We start from the raw sequence: 8,556 nt of genomic DNA on the forward strand, positions 1-8,556 counted from the left end.
CCCAGCTCTGACGTTCTGGGTTCTAAGGACCCTCCCAGCTCTGACATCCTGTGTTCTAAAGGCCCTCCCAGCTCTACCATTCTTAAGGTATTGTATTTCCCTCTGGGTCCCTGTAATTGCTGACCTGGGCAGACTTTTTGCCCAGAGCATTCCTTAGGCTTGGTGGGAATGAGTCTTTCTTGCTTCCACTGATCTAGTCAGAATGACTACCTGTTACAAAGTATAAGGAGGGCAGAAAGGAGCTGCTTGCATATTAGGGGACCTTCACCCCTAAGAAAAGGGAACCCCCATGCCTCCTCCAAACCTGTCCATGGGGCAGTGACCTCGGTGAAATGAACCTTCTCATTCAGTCCGGGTAACTATGCAACCTGATCCCAGGCTCAGCTCAGGCCATCGGCTTCCCCTTCTCAGTGGGGAGGCAGGAATGCCTCATCAGTTCATGTCCTGCTCTGTTTCTACAGGCCAGATCCTGGAAGCAGGATATACAGGGGGTGAGACGGGGTCAGGCGTGCCTGGCTAACCCCCCAAACGTTCGAGGGACCCCTCTTCCTTCTTCCTAAGGCTGTTCTTTGTAGGGGGAAGGAGGAAGGGAGAAGGGGAAAGGGGAAAGGGAGGGGGGCTCCTGTGACTGGTGATTCTAGTAAAAATAATGGATTATTCTCAATGGACTGGGGAGAGCCTGGAGGAAGGGAGGGAATTTGGAATTTAAAATTAATATTAAAAGAAATAAGTGAAATGTTAAAAGAATAAAAATAATGGCTCCTATTTCTATAGCACTATAACATTTCAGAACCTTCTCCACAAAAAACTTTATGCGGTCAGCAGTATGGATATTATCACCCCAATTTTACAGATGAAGAAACTGAGGCTCAGAGAGGAAAAAGTTACAGCAGAGACAAGACTCCAATCCAGGCCTTCAGATCATAGGACAAGGGCTCAAATATCCTCATACTTCCCATAGAACTTGTTACAAACCCCTCCAACACACTTGTGTGTTGTAATATTATATATTATAGTTATCTGAGTTTGTGTCTTTCCCCCAAGTAGACTGTTAGCTCCATAAAAACAGGGATGTATCTAAATATCTCTCTCTTGTACCTGATCTGCACTAGGTCAGCACTTAATGAGTATTTATTGAATAAGAATGTATTGAATTAATAAGTATTATGAATTGAATAAGTTCTTATTGAACATAAGTTGAACCCAGGTCTTCTGACTTCTGATAATAATAATAACAGCTAGCATTTATAAAGAACTTTAAGGTTTGCAAAGTATTTTGCAAATACTACTTCATTTGACCTGCACAGCAACCCTGGGATGTAGGTGCTATTATTATCCCCATTTTACAGATGAGGGAACTGAGGCACAGAGAGGTTAAGTGACTTGCCCAGGATCACACACCTGGAACATGTATGAGGCCAAATTTGAACTCAGGTCTTCCTAATTCCAAGTCCAGCTCTCTAGCCATTGTGCCACCTAGCTGCCAAAATTCTGACTCTAAATCCTGTTATATCACATCTTTCTGCCAAGGGTTTCAGCAGGAAAAAGTCAGATTTAGTGATCAACTGGTTTAAAAGATAATGCCTAAGAAAGGATTAGGGATTTCTGAACTATTGTTAAAAATACAATAATAATAGGCTTCCAGCTAAGGAGGGGGTGTTTACTATCCTAGAGCTAGTAACAACATATTTGCCCAGAGTTTTACAAATATAATCAGAAAGATTTTAAACTAAAAAGAAAAGAGAATATAGGTATAGCCTATGTATCCCCCCCATATATAGAGATATATAGTTGTTACTGTTGTTCAGTTGTGTCCAACTCTTCATGACCTCATTTGGCAAAGATACTGGAGTGGTTTGCCATTTACTTCTCCAGGTCATTTTACAGATGAGGAAACTGAAGCAAACAGGGTGAAGTGACTTGCCCAGGGTCACACAGCTAGTAAGAGTCTGAGGCCAGATTTGAACTCAACAAAGATGAGTCTTCTTTAGGCCCCAGCACTGTACACTGCACCACCTAGCTAGCTAGCTACTTCGATGGATGGATGGATGGATGGATGGATAGATATAGATGTGTGTGTATGTGAATGTATGTATGTATGTATGTATACACATATATATGATATTTGTACTACCTTGGCTATATTTGTGTGTGCATATATACATATATGTTTATATATGTGTATATATAAATATGTCACACTAGTTTTTATATATCATAACTACAACATAGGAAGAAGAATGGCATTATAACCACTTGGAAACTCAGAGAATTCAAAAATCAGGAAAGGAAACCATGACAAAACCCTTTGGCTTCAGTTGCCTCTTTATAAATGTACAAAATATGGATTTGCCTTCATTGGGATCACTAAGATCCAAAAATATGAACAGTGGTGGAAGGTGGAAGAGTATTATATATTAGGAAAATACACTTTAGAGAAAATCTAGGAACTGGGGGGGGGGAATAAGCAAGGTAGAGAAGATGTGGGTGAAAATAACTAGAGATAGAAATTGTCATCAAAATATATCACAGAACACCAGGAGAGAAGGAGGAAACAGGTGAGGTGGAAAACAATGAAAATGAGCCCTGAACTTGGAGTTAGAGGATGTGGGTTCAAATCCAGCTGCAGCCTTCACTAACTGTGACTTTGGGTCAATCTTCATCTATAAAATGAGAGGCTTGAAGGGCCCTTCTGGGTCAAAATCTATAAACTTAGGAGTTCTGGAAATAGATCACCAACCTAGTATAGAATACTGGGGGTGTTGAATTATGTAGATATCTACTATAGCAGTGGTTAGAGCAGTAACTGCTGCTCAGGACTCAGGAAGACTTGAATACAAATTCTGCCTCAGACACTTACTAGCTACATGACCCTGGGCAAGTCTCTTAATCTTCAACTGTCTTAGTTTCCTTATCTATAAAATGGAGAAAATAATAGCATCTCCCTCAAAGGGTTGTTGTGAGGATAAAATGAGATAATCTTTGTAAAGTGTTTTATGAACCTTAAAATGCCATATAAGTGTCAGTTTTTATCTTCATCATCATTATTGTCATTATTATTAAAAATGTACAGGTCACACAAAGCTGGAAGGGATAACTCACAGATAGTATGTTAGAACCAAGACTCAAAAAAATATATTGATAGGCTCAAGAATTGGTGAATTTTAATAGAGATAAATGTAAAATCTTTGACTTAAGTTTTTTGAAAAATCGGTTCATAGGCATACACTAAGGAAGGCCTCATAGTTAGAACCAGGGCCCAAGTCACTAAACTGTATACCCTTTGACCCAGTGATAGCACTCCTAAGTCTATACCACAAAGAGATCAAACAAAGAAGAAAAGGATTTGTGTGCAAAAGCATTTATAGCAGCTTTTTGCACAGTAGCCAAAAAACCCTGGAAACTAAGGGGGTGCCCACCTATAGGGGAATGACTAAACAACCCATGTGTATATAAATATAATAGAATATGATTGCTCCATAAGAAATGACAAAATGTTGTGGAGCAGAGAAAGCTGTAGGAAGACATCTATGAATGGATGCAGGGTGAAGGGAGAGCTGGAACAGTTTGTACAGTGACAACAACATTATAGGGAAAAATAACTTTGAAGGATTTGAGAACTCAGATCGATGAAGTGATAAACTGGCAGGCCAGAGGGCTAAAGGTGAAATGCCCCACCTACCTACTCCAGAGAGAGAGGAGGGACCTAAAGTCAGAACGAAGCGTACATTTTGGGGTGTGGCGAACATGAACATTTGTTTTGCTGGATTATGTATATTTGTTTTGAGAATTTTCTTTTTCTTTTATTATTGTTCACATGGGGAGAGGGCAATGGAAGGGAGAGATAATAAATGTTGTAAGAATAAATACATTTAAAAAAAACGATAAGAGAGGCATGACTAGATAGCTATTCATCTGAAAAAGATCTGGGAGTCCAAGTGGACTGCATGTATAGGTGATAGGAGCAACTATCAGAAAAACTAATGTGGGCTGTATGGATTTGGGACCCACTGCTGTAGTCTTTGCTGCTGAGGAGGCTGAAAACTATGGATCTCTTGAGTATGAGAGTTCTGAGCTGCAACGGTCAAAAGCCCAACCTGGAAGCCTAGCACTAATATGGTAAGCCCTTAAGACCAAGCTGCTTAAGGAGAGGCAAACCAGCCCAGGTCCTCTTCAAATCAAGGCAGTTAAAGCTTCAATGCTGATCAATATTGGGATCAGGCTTTAGTGGCTGCTACACTTCCAGCCTGGGTGACATGCTTATCCAGTCTCAAAGCCGTGCCCTTCCAATGGATTAAGAAAGGCAGTCCCAGGCCTAGGAAGGTTGCAGAGCTGCTGTCTTTCCCCTCAGACCACATCTGGAGAATTGTATTCAGTTCTAGGTGTCACATCGTAAGAAAAGGTATTGATCAACTGGAGAGAAGCCACTGGATGGTACCAGCATGGTAAAGGGACCTGTGAGCAAGCTTCCAGAAGAGAAGCCTGGGGGGCGGGGGGGGAACGATAGCCGTTTTCAAGTACAGGATGGACTATGGTGTGGAACAGAGACTCCGAGATGTCAGAGGGCAGAACTAAGAGCCATGGGTGGTGGTCTCCAGGGGGCAGACTGACAGTGAATGAAGGAAAGGCTGTTCTAACCATGAGTATGATCCCAAAGTGGAATGGCTTGCCCCAGGAAGTACAGAGTTCTCTCTTCAAGCAAAGAATCATAAGATCCTAGTGCCAAGGCTGGTCATCTAGTCCAACCCCCATCTGTGCTACAGATAAAAAAAAAATCTAGATCCAGGCAACTGAAGTGACTTGCATTGCACATGGGGAGCACGGGCCAGAGGCATGACCTGAACATAGAGCTCCCTGCCCTTTCCACTCTGTCACACAGGTCCCCTCCAGCTCTGAGATCCTTTGTTTCTGATATCTGTGTCACCTGGGGCAAGTCACTTCTGTCATTTGGCCTCAGTTTTCTCATCCTTAAAATGAAGGCATTGGATTAGACCTGGGCTTCTTAACCTGGGGTCCCTGGACTTTAAAATATATATATATGTTGAGAACTGTATTTCAATCTCATTGGTTTCCTTTGTAATACTCTATATTTTACTTTGTGCATTTAAAAACATGATTTTAAGAATGGGTCCATAGACTTCACCGGGCTGACTGCCAAAAGAAGGTGAAGAAAACCCAGCCTGGGACCCCTGCACCTCTACCTCCTGTGATCCTTTGAAAAGGAAGCTGTTTATGTTGCTGGGATCAGAGGGCAGCCTCAGTGCTGCTCTATTGTCCAGGAAATAGGAAAACAGAGAGAGGAAGGTGTCTGGTCCACTGGGAAGATACTCTGTGGAGATCTACCAAAAGAAAAGGATGAGACATGGGCAATTACATGAGAAGGCAGGCAAGAGTGGGGAAATGTATGTATGAAGGGCACAGCCAGGGCCTACTAGGAGTCAGGTACTGTGTTAAGCTAATTAATAAAGCATTTTTATTAGTTACACTCCAGGCACTGTGCTAAAAGCTGGCCATACAAATAGAAGTAAGAAAGACAGTCCCTGCCTTCAGGGAGCTTACATTCTAATAATTACAACACAGAAAGGGAGGTGAAAAGGCCAATAAGTCAGAGGTAGGGACTTTCCTAGTCCAGGGAGTCAGTGGCTGAGCCAGGTTAGCTGAAGCATGGTTGGCGTGAGGATTTCTTCAGATGAAGGTAAGGAACTCCCCAATCAGAAGAGGAGGAGGAGAAGGATGACGGGCTAGAGGTGTTTCCATCATGGGAAGGCCACTGGGGCAGAGGTAGAAAAGTAGTCTGGGGAGTTAGGAACTGAGCATTCGTTAGAAGTGTTAAAGGACTGGGATATAAAGAAAAATACAAACCAGTTCCTGCCCTCAAGGAGCTGCCATTCTAATGTGAAAACACCCTCACTGAGGAGACCTGTTGACCCTATGCCAAGATCATCCATTGCATCCCAGGCCATCTCCAGTCGTTCTGGCTTTTGTCCTGTCACTGGACTTCCAATGACTCTGGAAGAGAAGGTAAGGCCAATGACTTTGTGCAATTCTGCCTCACTTAAATCCAATTCTCTTGAAAGTCAAGATGTCACCTCATGATGTCATTGGTCCTCTTCAAAAACAAAGGACAAACAACCACTACCACAATGACACCTCTATAGGTGTCTACAATTTACAAAGCACTTTCTTAACTATTTCCTCCCCTTTTTCTCACCCTGGAACATCCATCCACCATGCTGGCCCCCTTCTCTTGCTGATGAGTTCCTTTGCAGTTTTCCGTTTGGGCCTTGGCCTCAGTCTGGCCATGCTTCATTCCCCTCCTGGTTGTGCTTCTGACTCTTTTCATTACCATATTCCCTGTGGGTACTCTATGCACACCCTGCTCACCCTGATCACCTTCTCTTTACATGCTGTCTTCCCCTATTAGAATGTGGGTTTCATGAGGACACAGACTGCCTTTCTGCTTGTATTAATATCCTCAGCACTTAGCACTGTGCTTTGTTTCTGTTTTGGGGCTAGGCAATGGGGTTAAGTGACTTGCCCAGGGTCACACAGCTAGTGTCAAGTGTCTGAGGCCAGATTTGAACTCAGGTACTCCTTACTCCAAGGCCAAAGCTCTTCCCATGGTGCCACCTAGCTGCCCATGCACCGTGCTTAATAAATACTTGTGGCTTGCTTTCCTGCCTTCCTGTCTTTCCACATGGGGCAGGCCCAACAGGGATTAATATTATCCCCAGGAGAATCCCAACTCCCACAGAGAAGTAAATCGTTCATAGTCATACAATTAGGAAAAGGTCGAGCTAGGATTAGAACCCAGTTCTCCTTATTTATTCTCAGCCCATTGTATTTTCTATTGTTGCAGTGAATTAGGTCAAACTCTTCTAAGTTTCAGGGGCTGAAGAATGCCTCTTGTCCAGTTTATGACAGGCAGTTGGATGGACAGCCTAGAGCTTGTCCATCAGTGTGTAATTCTTGGAACAGCATTGCAAGTGGACCCAGGCCAGGACTTGAACAATAGGAGAGTGGACTGGATTACTTTTGAGAAATTTCAAAGATCTCTTAATGACTTGAAGTTTCTCCCTAAAACATAAGCCCATCAACCAATACCAATATTACACTGGTGGTGGTGTTGCATAACTGTGAGACATGGGATGCCAGACTTCAAAGATGTAGTAAGAGCAGCACCCAGGAGGCAATGTAAAGGCACAAGGAGGGTGTAAATAGGCCACAACGCATTACAAAGAGGGAATGATAAATAAAGGAATAATAAATAAATAAAGGAAGAGTGGTGTGAAGGATGGCATCAGAGACATATATGATCAATAGATAAAGAAATGGGCTGCTCATATTTCAGAGCAAAAGAGAACCATTGGACAGTCTGTGGACTTCATTAATATCTTCTTCATCACAAGGCAAACTGAGAGAGGATTTCAGCATATGCAGTGGAGCAGACTTATGGGTTGAAAGAAGTGTCATAGGATGAGCAGGTTTGGATGGATTGAAAACTACATTGTTGGAGGAAATAACCACTTTGATGAGATCAGAAACACTGGAGCGTTTAAGCTCCAGTTAACTGGAGCTGAGAAAAGCCAGCAAGGCTAAGGCCTGAATTCTGGGCAGGGAAAGAGGGAGCCCAGCTGGAGTCATGGGGAGCATATGCGTGAGCTGTGTGGGATGGGCTGACTAGGAGTGCTATGGCCTGGGTTTGGATGCATTCTGGAGAAGCAGGTTACTCAAGAAAGGTCAGCTTTTCCCAGGCTGCCTCCCTCCAGACTTTTTCCTCCCCTACCAGGGTCCCTCCTTGAAGACCAGATTTCCTACCATTTACCTCTGGATACCCACTCCCATCTAGCCAGCAGGTGCTCCTTGAGACCCCTCTGCATCACTCTGGGGGATGAAGAAGAGGGAGAAATCTCTACCCCTTGTCCTCAGGGAGCTTCACTCCAGGTATGGAGATGAGACAAAGAAAGGGGAGTGATAAAACCTGGGTTTGTCATAAAATCACAGAATTTAAAAATTGGAAGGTACCTAAAGGGTTCTGACCATAAGCCAAAGGACTCTCCATTACAACATACCTGACAAGTGGTCAGCCAGCTTCTCCATGAAGGCCTTCAATGAGGCAGAACCTCATGTCTCCTTAGACATTCCATTTCACTTTGGGACAGCTCTCTGTGTTAGAAAGTTGGTTTAGGGGGATGTGTGTGAGTGGGTGGGTTTACATTTAAAAAATTGTCTTTGCTCCACAGTTTAATACCACGCCCACAGGATAGCCCTTTAAAAACTTAAAAATGGCTTTAGTAACAACACTTTTTAAGTACTTAAAATGGCTTTAATGTCAGCCTTTAATCTTTCCTTCTGTAGGCTAAATGTCCCTGGTTCCTCCATCTGAGCCACCTGAGACATGGATTCAAGGCCTTTCCACATTCTGGTCACCTTTCTCCAGACACTCCCAAGTTTATCAAAGTTTATCAAAGTTCCTTTTAAAATGTGGCTCCCATCGCTAAACTCAGAAATCCAGAAAGGTTCTGGCCAAGGCAGAGGATGCTTTCAGTGGGCCTC

The sequence above is a fragment of the Vombatus ursinus genome, unplaced genomic scaffold, assembly GCF_900497805.2.
Source record: "Vombatus ursinus unplaced genomic scaffold, bare-nosed wombat genome assembly UNPS02009918.1, whole genome shotgun sequence".
NCBI classification, from domain to species: Eukaryota; Metazoa; Chordata; class Mammalia; order Diprotodontia; family Vombatidae; genus Vombatus; species Vombatus ursinus.